This window comes from Aplidium turbinatum, chromosome 2, assembly GCF_918807975.1.
Source record: "Aplidium turbinatum chromosome 2, kaAplTurb1.1, whole genome shotgun sequence".
Lineage (NCBI taxonomy): Eukaryota > Metazoa > Chordata > Ascidiacea > Aplousobranchia > Polyclinidae > Aplidium > Aplidium turbinatum.
In genome coordinates this window covers 36078641-36090795 of record NC_137473.1, presented here as the reverse complement: position 1 = coordinate 36090795, position 12155 = coordinate 36078641, and the positions used below count along the sequence as shown (strand labels likewise).

Below are 12155 nucleotides of genomic sequence, written 5' to 3'. Positions count from 1 at the left end.
TGTAGTACAGATGATATGAAAATGGTCTAGATGGCATGCGGGTGACTTCGGTATCGGAGCGGGATGGAGTTTCTTTGGAGTTTTTTGAAATGAATTTCCAACCAAACTTCTGGAGAGTCATACAGCTTCATTGTTGAAGTACTCTTGTACTCTGTTGACAAGGAAGATGTTGCAACTCTCAGCTGCATTTCCATGTTTTTTATCAGCCAGTCTGGAGCGAAGCCGACTTTTTGTTAGATTCAATTTGGAAATAAAATGCTCGCAATGGTAGGTGCTTCCAAATAGGGACACATATTTCAAAGCATGTTTCCGCATGACTGGAAAATCATCAGCATTTATGTAGCGTTGATAAAAGTTGAGCAGTGGAATGTTTTGGTACATCGCTTTCAACGTACCGTCACGCTGGAGCTCTACTATTTCTTGTTGGAAGTTACTAGGAACATCAGTCGCGGGCCACATGGAACAGTCACGCGGGCCGCATTCGGGCCGCAGGTTCCCCACCCCTGATCTAACCAAACCAACAGTTGTACAATGCATTGTTTTGACGAAGTTATGCATTGTTTTGACAATTCTTAAAAAAGTCTAAGAATTTTTTTAATCTGGATGCAAATTACAACTACATGTTCATTGTACAGTAGGGGAAGGTGGGGCAAGATGATCATCGTAAGGTTAAAATCTCCATAAAATTCAAAGTTTAAAAGATGTTTACAAATTCTTAGCATTACAAAAGTATGTGTTCATCAGCGCATCTAATGGTAGCATGCTTTGCATTATAAGCTAACAGCATGAGAATCTATAGCCATTTGAAAAAATGTAGACGAAATGATCATCTTGCCCCAGTACCGGGGCAAGATGATCACACATATGGGGCAAGGTGATCATACATTTTTTGCATTCTGTGAGGTGGGGTTTATTATCAAAAATAGAATCAACTTGGTGTAGCCTCAAATTGAAGAGGCAAGCGACTGACATTATGAAAAACAGCGATTGGTGTGCAATACGTGTACTGCAAAAGAATCTTTCAAATGAACAGCAAAAAAACATTTAAACACACGGCACATTGCTCAACAGCAAGGCCATAGGTACTATAAAAGGGTAAATCATGGGGTACAATTGAAAGAAACCCAATTATTTAGTGTAGCATGCATAAATATCAAAACATCACTAATTTAGGAATGTTAATCGTTTGATTTCATGATATTCCCTATACAAAAACGTTATTTTTTATTCTGCACCCCGAACATAAATGTGCTTCCCTTATAGTTGGGCCCTGCTTGGAGAATCTTAGACAAAGTTTTTACAAATTAAATTCATACAGGTTGGCATTAAAATATAGTTGGTGTGATTTTCTCTCGCTTCCACTCCTTAAGTGAGGCGACGGCAATTTGTGAACAATATCACGTTTTGTGAATGAAGCACTATCATCTTCATCAATTGCATCTTCATCAAAGAGAAGCTTTTCAAAATTTCCTGGTAGCCTAAGCACTGCATTTTCTTCAAAAATACTCCCTCGAATTCGCCATCTTCAAAAGAGTCGATTCTCGCGATAAATGGAACTACTCTCGATTTTTCGGTAATATTTACTAGCCTACAATGAAGTCTCCTTCTACAATTTCTGTATCACTTAAATCGCTGTCACTGGAGCTATCGGCAAAAGAATTGGCATTGTATTGAAGTTCCAAAGAAGCTTTCCCATGATGAGTTTTTCGTTTATATTCCCGTAGCCTACCATAGCCTAATTCTTTCAGAAAACGTAAATATGTTATGAAGTATGGTAGGCCTTTGAAATCAAAAGATCTGCAATAAAATTATAGTAATTGATGAAGATGTCATTTTATGGAATTTCACGAGGTTAGCCAGGAACAGTGCAAGCAATTTTAACTATAAATCCACTCATTTAAATTAGTTTCAAACTAGCAGAATTATATTGTCCAAAATTATTTCAAGCGGGGCAAGGTGATCACCTTGATCAATTTGCCCCACGTGCAAGTGATCATCTTGCCCCATGCCAAACATTTTACTTTCAACTGCACTCTGTTGAAACTTAAAAATACTAACGAGCTATAAGAAGCAAGGCTAAATTATGAATTGACTCCCTACCTGATACGCATACTTTCGCTTTTCTGACATTCTTGTAAAACAACGTTATCACCTGCTTTTTGTGATTTCGCAATTTTACTTTTAGCTACCAAAATCACGTTTTTCAGCACAAGTCCTAAACGGTTTGTCTAAAATGGCTGAAAGTTACATGTAAAATGGCGCTTTGGTAGAGCTGCCACTACTTGGCAGCATTGCGTTAAAGCTTCATTTTAAAAGAAAATAAATGGGGGTGATCATCTTGCCCCCGTGATCATCTTACCCCAGTTTGCCCTAATATTCGGCCTATTTTTTCTTTTGTTAAAGAGAGAGTTTGGGCTTGTTTTGTTTAACTTCAGCTCGTGTTTACCTTACTGGCAAGTGTTGATTGTAATTGTAGCCCTATTTTTGTACCGTTTTCCTATAAAAATTTTTATCTTTCCTATCTCATTTCCAGGTTTTGTGGCTGTGCAAATTAAAAATAGTGACATCCCAACACTGTTTTTGCATATTTTAAACCTTTTGGTTTTGCCATTTTTCCTTTTTGTTGGTGCTAAATTCGTGAGTTTACTTTGCCATTTTCTTCATGTTCGCGCCAGCAATGAAAAATAAATTAAATTGAATTGACAATTACATTTACTCTGCGTGTTTGTCAATATATGGCGCTGTTAAAACAAAATAAATTGACTTGACTTTGACTTGTAGATTAAATTTAATTCAGCCTTGTGTTGTTGTAGAACTTGTAGGTAGGCTAAGTTTTGCTGCCTGCGTTTTCGCAAACGGCCAAGTGATGCCTGTGAAGTTAATTGTACTACACCACGGTAGCCTACTTGAGGAATTTTCAGAAATATTTGCGCTTTTGAAAACATGTTTGCAAAGACAAAATTTGGGCAAATGTTGTCGGCAAAACATAAATGTCGAAGCAATCCTAAAATAAGCAATAAAAAAAAACCGCCCGATAAGGGACTTGAACCCTTGACCGTTGGATTAAAAGTCCAACGCTCTACCGTCTGAGCTAACCGGGCTCGCAGACACAATGGATGCACAAAATGGTTTTCTTGCTGGTTTGTAGCTTATGAAGCAAAACAAAGCTCATGCTTTTTTCCTTTATTGTTGCGTATTCAATTTGCTTGGTTGGGGTTGGTTATTGCTGCTTCCTGGCACTTTCAATTAATTTATCTTTGAGAACTTCCAAGTAAACACACAAATTTGGCACCAAAAAAGGGAAAGATGGCAAAACCAACAAGATATGATCTACGAACATGCTTGGAAATCACTACCTTTAATTTGCACAGCCACCGATAGAAAAAAATAAACTTTTTTTGTGAAAACAAGCCTACAATTAGGCTACAATTAACAATTTATTGCAAGTACAACCAGTGGCGCCGGCAGAGGGGGAGGGGCAGGCGGGGCAGCTGCCCCCCCAATGTTTTGGGTATCATCTTTTTAATTTTTTTATATTATTACATATTGTTACTATTTTTTAAATATTTGGATGCCAACCTGAAGTCAACTCGAGCTGCAAATGGGGGGAGTAAAAGCTTCCTCTTTTATTTTAAACTTGCACTTCTTGCTGCTGTTATTATTGCGATTTTGTGATTCTATTCACGAACTTCGCCTGCTGCCTGTCACGTAACAATATTGTTACCGGCTGTTCAGCAGATTGACTCTTGCTTGGTTCTTGAGTGTTGGCAGTGCATACAGCAGTGGGTCATTCAATGTTTCAAGGATATAATGTAGATTTAACTCAACGAAGTCTACTAAAGTAATACAGTAAGTAACCAGTGGTTTGATGACTATCTCTGGCTGGTGTATTCAGAAGCTAAGGATGCCTCATTTTGCTTTCCCTGTCGAGTTTTCAACAGCTTGGTATGTTATAGTCCTGTTAATATTAGTTAAAGTTTATTCTATTAATCTGCAATTATGCTCCACTGGTGTTAAACGATTTTTTATTCTTTAATGTTTCTTTATCCTATCCACGAAAATTTCATGCGCAATATAATGACGATAAAGTTTAAAACACAAAATGAGCGAACAATATTATATTATATCCGTATTAAGATGCAAAAAATGCAGTATGACGAAATAATGCAACTAAAGTCAACATGTTCCTACGTTTATTAGACTTTAAAATACGTTTCACTTGTAGTAAAATTCTTTTCTCATTCTTTTATTTCTGAGGATATTGCGTTGCTTATTGCCTTTAAATTGGAACACTTGCGTCCCCGCGAGTAAGATTGTGCATTTTTGCATCGATTCAACGCCCTACAACGTTGAATCGATGTAAAATCAGCAGATTTTGCTGGCTGGGATTGGCGTTTTACTTGATTATTTTTACTTTCAGTGAAGCTTGTTTTTACGTCTAATAAACGTAGAAACATGTTGACTTTACCTGTATTGTTTGTCATACTGCATTTTTGGCATCTTTAATAAAAAATATAAAAATTGTTCTCTAATGTTGTGTTTTAAACTTATCATTTGATATTGTGCATTTTCCTGATGAAATCTTCGTGGATAGGAAGAAGAAATACTAAGAATAAAAAATCATTTAACACCAGCTGAGTAGGCTATTTATTGCAGTTGAACTACGCCCGGTGGCCGTCACAGTATATTTATTCCATTAACTTTTATTAGCCTCAATTCGCACAATGTCATAGGCTACTACGCAATACGCATGTGACCGCCTCTGCGTTTGATATATCTACTATGTTTTGACATCTGTATTTTCCAAGCATGGAAAAACGTTTTCACAACGTTTCAGTAGGCTACAGTATTTGATAATTTCTCTGTCAACTAACAGACTAGTCAAAATCATGAGGCATATTTAATAGGGTGAAGTGAAAAATAAAAAATCTTGATTTTTGCTCTGTAATAGCGATTAAAAGTTGTAGTGTGGCTTGACTAATTAACTTTGCAAATTTTAGCATTTTAAAATAAAGTTTACGTCTGCCGCAAGCAAGTTCAAGATTACAAGGGACATGCAGATTAAATATCACGATCTGCTTCAAAATTTTTCCCATCGCAAACCCCATCGCGTGTGACGTCATAGAGGATATTTGTTACGATTCAATTAGTCCATTCAAGCAACATAATCGTTCATGTGCCTGGGCCTGAAAAAGCCTTTGCAGCAGTTTGTATGTCTGTAGCATTTTAATGAATTACCACTGAGGTACTTAATGTATTATTTTGATGGAGTTACGTCTGCTCCACAAAGTTTTTCTGGCTCCATTGGTAAAAAACTTGAAGACTGTGACAGTTTACCAGTCGCTGAGTTTGAGGCTGTTGATATTCAACTGCCTTCAATTGATGTGAACTTAAGCACAGACCAGCAGTAGCCTACTTGTATGACATCTGTAATGCAATTAGCTCAGGGCGTTGTGATGCCAAGCTTGCCTATCGTAATCCAGGAAAGATGAATCACTCCAGATGGCTGACAACAGCCAATCGCATTTTGAAGGATACTTGCTGTCAATCATCATCATAATCCATCGTCGGTTTGTTCCCCACTAGTGGGGGTGGCCGATCTTTTCTTTTTTAGCTTTTGCTGCATTTAAATAATATTTTGGAGCATAGATTTTCCAGCCGGATGCCCTTCCTGACGCTAACCACAGTTATTGGCGGTGGGCCTAGCCTTTACTTAAAAAAGTATTTCCTGCAAGGCAGCAGGATTTCTAACAAGTTTTAGCCAACCAGTCGAGGTTGTTGCCCATGAGGTGGGACGTGGACCCACTTGTTAGTTTGGCGTGTGATCAAGACCAGTGTTCCCCGAGACCCATGGTGTAACGAACCATGGCGACTGCCCAGGGTTCAAAGGTGCTACTTGTACCACACACCTACTTCACAATCAATCAGTTCAAAGTATGAATGGAATCTCCATGACCTTGTTTTCTGGCAGCAAGTATCCTTCCAACTTTTTAACTACCGTGCTATGTTTGTCATATAATGTTTTTTTTATTGTTGTGATGGTCAGAAATAAAAACAAACTGAACTGAACTGAATTCATTAAAATGCTACAGACATACAAACTGCTGCAAAGGCTTTTTCAAGCCCAGGCATGTTAACGATTATGTTGCTTGAATGGACTAATTGAATCGTAACAAATATCCTCTATGACGTCACACGCGATGGTTTTGTCGTGGGAAAAATTTTGAAGCAGATCGTGATATTTAATCTGCATGTCCCTTGTAATCTTGAACTTGCTTGCGGCAGACGTAAACTTTATTTTAAAATGCTGAAATTTGCAAAGTTAATTAGTCAAGCCACACTACAACTTTTAATCACTATTACAGAGCAAAAATCAAGATTTTTTATTTTTCACTCCACCCTAATATTTAACTAACAGACTGTTGGATAATCAGAAAGTGCATTTGTAAAAAATGGTTTTTCAATCTGGAAAAAAGCTACGCAGAATTTCGCTAGCAATGGCAGTTGCAAGTCCCATACGGAATCAAACTGTAATTTATTTTGAATTTTATTTTTTTCAACAGATCAAAAATGTGGGACTTTTGGTTGGCTATATTGCAGTAGACCAGGAGTCACCAACCTTTTTTGCATGCGGGCCACTTTGGCACCAAGCAGCTGTGGCGGACTGCACTAATAAAATTTTAAGTAGGTTGACTTTTATGCTAGAAAAGAACGCACTTCGTACCCAGTATCCAGCGTTACATGTTGTTAATATTTATCTTAGATCACAGCAGCAAAAAAATTAGTCGAACAACGCTACTGCCAGGCCAAGCTCCTTTAACAACACTTTGACTTCTTTAACAATGCCTAATAAACGAGGCCACTTGTTTTGCGCACATATAGCGAGGCGAACGGTTTCATCAGAATATTCATCGCCAAGCAAGTGTGGTGTTGTCACTTCGCTGCACAAAAGATATCTTGCAATTAACAGTGACACATCGCAATACAGGCAACAATAGTGACCTGCAAACATATCAGCGAAAAATAGGCTCCAATAACAGAAAGAAACCAGGCACCATGAAACAAACGCTTGTGGAAATCACCGAAAAAACGTTTCTATCGTAACTCATGAACAGTGTTCCCTCTAAAAAAGCAATGAGTTGGTTTTTCATCCTTTTTGTGATAGTCTATAAAACCATCTTTCTTTGATTATTAGACAACTTTCACTTGCGGTGCTTATCAGGATGGCAAGAATTGTTGATTAACAACATTTTGCAGTACTAACTTAAGTTAAATATTTTCATAATACAATCAGAAAATGTCTTTAAATTTATATACAAATTGAGTTGGCACACCGACCTATTTTGTCAACAAAACTTGCATAAAGGACACTGCTTGTGAAACACAATAACGGTGAAACGCACAATAGTGTTTACATGACATTTACAAACTTAAAATAAGCAACCATATGCTCACAAACAATTTCGAAATTCGAAAACAGTCGTTTTAATCAACCACTAGGACAGTGCCGTTGGAGATCGCATTGGAATAACTTTAAGCTACCCCCACCTAGAACTACAATCTGATTGGTCGGTCTGTGGAATCGTATACAAAGCGAAAATATGCTTCCCAGAAAGTATTTTTTGCCTTCATGCTCTTTAACTCCTCAAGAATAGTATTTTTGGTTATACTTGTGCTTGTGCGCTGATACCTTCCGTGGGCCACAGAGAACAGTGTGGCGGGCCGCATGTGGCCCGCGGGCCGCCAGTTGGTGACCCCTGCAGTAGACAATAGCAGTAGAAAACAAGAGAAATTAAATAATATATCACTGTCTTGCATGTCTTGCACTAGTGGCGTAGCCAAGGGAGGGGGGTTTGGGGGTTGCAACCTTTCAAATTGAATTTACGGATGTTAATACATTGTTTGCAAGAAAAGCTTTAGCCTATGATGTAATTTCACGTCAAACTGTGCAAGGATGCAAGCCATCTGCAACTGCTGAGATCGCTTGTTCGATCTAGATTAACGTCTTTTAACAGCTATTCGTTATACAAAACTTGAATATATCAGAAATAAAGTAACTTCATTGTCTCAAAGCTTTTTGTTTGATACTCATCAAGATGTATGACGTCTATGACGTTACATTTTCTAAACTTGGGTTGACTTTACAGCATAAAAGTTAGTGACTTACCGGAATACGATCGCTTTTTGGATCAAACAAGGAGAAAATTGATAAATAATAAAACTGTAATAGTCTCGCAAAAAAAGCAATCAACCTATGTCTCTAAAACAAAGTTTGCCTAATTTAAACGAAACTGCATTAAAAAAGCGAGTTTTGCCAATACCAAACATTCAAATATCTCAGCCTGGAATTAGCAACAAGAAAACATAGAGACTTAGCTTTATTTCCGAAAAATGTTAAAGAAAACATGATCTTATCCTTTTGCTATGCCACCGGACCGCACCATTTTACAGGAATATTCATACCCACAATTTTGTTGAAAATGCTCTCAGAATGCACCAAACTGAAAGTAATTTTTCAAACATTTCTGGGGGAGGCCCTCCAGACCCCCCTCGCTAGGTGTCGCCTTCGGCGAACACGCCATCGGGCTTCGCCCGCCGGCCATCAACACTCCCCCTTTCAAAATTCCTGACTACGCTACTGTCTTACACTGTCAATGTTTTGCCCATCATTGTTGAAAGATCAGGCGGCGTCACTGAGTACAACAAGGCCGATTTAAACTTTAATCTACTACACACAAAAGAAATTCACAAAGTGACAAGTTTCCTCTACAGTCTACACCAGTGGCGTAGTCAAGGTGGGGGGGGTTTTGGGGGTTACAACCCCCCCCTTTGGCACGCGTGTGACGTCACGATATTGAGAATGATGCTTTCAGTCTAAAAAAAATTGCTTAATTTTAAACAAAATTGCATTAAAAGAGCAAGTTTTGCCAATACCAAACATCTTAGCCAGGAATTAGCAACAAGAAAACATAGAGACTAAGCTTTATTTCCGAAAAATGCAGAAGAAAACATGATCTTATCCTTTTGCTATGCCACCAGACACCACCATTTTACAGGAATATTCGTAACTACATTTTTGTTGAAAATGCTCTCAGAATGCACCAAATTCAAAGTAATTTTTCAAAATTTTCTGGGGGAGGCCCCCCAGACCCCCCGCCGTTGGGTCGTCAAAACCCCCCCTTTCAAAATTCCTGGCTACGCTACTGGTCTACACGTATGCGAAACTGCCAGGATTAAGCTTTGCAACAAGCTTTCCCAGTCCGAGGATAAATATTCAATCAATCCTGAAATTTTCACTGTGTGAATCTTTAAAGACATTTTAAAAATTAAATGTGGTCAACTGTCATAACACTCGGCAAGTGAAAATTACAGAAACCGGCTCAGTGTGACCACACAATTTAAAAAAATAAGTAAACATACAATAATTACAGTCCTGTCTTGATTCTTTTTCTTCTAAATTTTGTGTTCAAATAAATAAGTTTCTTGACTTGACTAGAGCATCAAGTCTGGGCTACAATTGAAAATCCTTTAGGTCTTGGGTGGTTAAAAAATTTAAGTGGGCAAAAATGCTGTTTTTCAAATTTTCTTTAGTTTACTTTCTTTACAAATTCGTCTGGCTAGGGAGATCTAACATATCTATAAAGAAAAAAAGGCTGCCGATTTCAGTAATGTTTATACTGTAGCTTGCCTAAATCCACGCTTCTCTATAAAGCAAAAAAGGCTGCCGAATAGCTTGCCTAAATCCACGCTTCTTTGAATAGCGTTTTCTTTTCGAGTTTATCACTGATTCCCTTACTCTTGGTATTAAAATGACCACAAACAAATTTTCTACTGAATTTTCCTCAAAATGGGAAGCCTTCAGACAGGGGCACCGGAAGCGGGGGGGGGGCGGATGCCCCCCTGCTCTCAATTTTTCTGCAGATGGAGGGGCAGGGGGGAAATGGTGCCCTTTTAAAGTCATGTAAGCTACTGCACATTTTGCAATATAACAATTTCTGCTATTCAATCAATCAATCAATTTATTTTTCATCATTAACGCGTCCGGACGAAAAAGATACTAACTACAAAAATCGATATAAACCGCGGAACATCTAACCTACCAGCACGTTAACGAACGGGAAAAGGTGGCAAAACCTTGAAAGGTTTAAAACGTGCCTGAATGAAAAATTATGTAGTAGGCTATATATCAGTAGTTAGCACGGCCACAAAACCCAAAAGACAAATAGCAAAAAATAAAACAAAAACAGAGAGAAGCACACATGTAGTAATGAATGACAGCCTAATGAAAAGTGTTGTGGATTAAATTTGCCAGTTCCAATATTGATGTGGATGAACAGTCATAATAATAAGACGGAGAAAGAAAACCGGACATAAAAGAAACCCATCCTCAGGCAAAAACCCGTTTCGATGTGGCCCAGGAGAGCAGGTGTTGAGCTCTTTCTATGGTTAGACTGCACATCACACAGTAGCCTATGACAATTAAGGTTTGATATCCAGTTTGATATTCAGGTTTGATGTCCAGGTTAGACTGCACATCACACAGTAGCCTACGACGATTGAGGTTTGATATCCAGTTTGATATCCAGGTTTGATATCCATTCGCTTTTAGCCTATTTATAATCTTTCATTTTTGCCTCAAAATAATATTTACGGCACAAAATTTTGCAACTGCAACACAGTACAGGCCTTAAAACTCTTTTTTTTTCGGCAGCTATCGTGGCCTACCGGGAGCTCCTTCTCGGCAGCCAAATCTGCGTGTTTGGAGGCCAAAATACAAAATAAAAATAACGATAGCCCAAGTAAATAAAATTAAACTTGCAACAATGCTAAAATGATCACTTTAGCGTTGTTGAAGTCTGGGCCTGGGCGACGTCCTACAATAGAATCGTTGCACCACGCAGTAACTGCTTTATCGGGATTGTAATCCAGTACTGCGGGAACATCTAACGACACTCGCACGAGTGTCTCCAATGCATAGCCGTACGAGACCAAACCATTTTGGGGGGGCAGAAGGTAAATTTTCCCAAATCTGCATGCTTTTATAGGAATTGCCAAAATATAATGTATGCGGTGCAAGATAACAGTGACAAACTATCATAACAAGATCACCAGCACCACCAGCTCATCGGCTGGTGAGGACCTTCTGATATTGTAGCATTTGTTATAGTTGTAATTTCTTCCTGATCATTTGAAACACAATTTTCAGTAGAATTATATATAATACTTTCTGCTTCCTGGCTTAAATCCATAACTATTGGTTTTTTTTTATAATCTCGGCAGATAATTCTTCCTCATGCAATTCATGATCTACTATTTCTACATTTCTGGCAGATGTCAAATTTACAATTGATACATGCGTGGCCTCAGTATTTTCCATGTCCTTATCAATGTTTGCTTCATTAGCAACTTCTGCAATTGCTGACTCTTCATCTGCTCTAAAGCTTGTGTCACTGCTGGAAACATTCCGAGCTCTTGTTGTACCGATACTAAACGTTAACTGCCGTTGCTTTGGATCTTCATTGACTTTGATAAATTTAATGTTACTATTCTGACTGTATATCCTCTTCAGGTGTTCTTTTTTGTAATCAGAGTAAAACCTTTTTTTGCACACTATCAACTAATATCTGTACGATCTTTTTCTAGAATTCATTGCTTATCTTAAAAATAACTTATCTGTGTTAAACACCTCATTGAGTATGCATTCTAATGCTTTAATTAATTCTCCATTGTAATGTATAATATCTATGCCAATGAGGTAATATCTAAATTAAGATAGGCATACACATCCAGATATAATGTTTTAGGTATGTTGCTCTCATAGTTAAATTTCTTTGTCAAATAGTCAAATTTCAAAAGCTTTGAAATAAATGAATATGAAATAAATGATTGGTTTGAGACTACATATTTCAGTAGTAGCATTTTAAATGTTGGTGAAATTAACATGACACAGTTGCATAAACTAACTAAATATTATTTTTTTATTTTGGGGCGCAACTGCATCATTTTAATTTGGGTAGTTTTATAAAAGTAACCAAACAAAGCTAAGCAACACCACAACAATAACATTACATTCAACAGGTATAACATTTATTTGTTAAATGTTGTGGTGTTGCTTAGCTATGTCCGTTTATGATTGAAAAAGCCTACTGCAACCT

General features: G+C 37.7%; 1 non-coding gene across 1 annotated transcript; it reads right to left on the bottom strand.

Annotated features, from left to right (window-relative positions):
- Positions 1 to 3028: 3028 nt before the first annotated feature.
- Positions 3029 to 3101, bottom strand: Trnak-uuu (transfer RNA lysine (anticodon UUU)). The gene has a single exon. It is a non-coding gene; the product is annotated as a tRNA-Lys (tRNA).
- Between the last annotated feature and the right edge of the window lie 9054 nt (positions 3102 to 12155).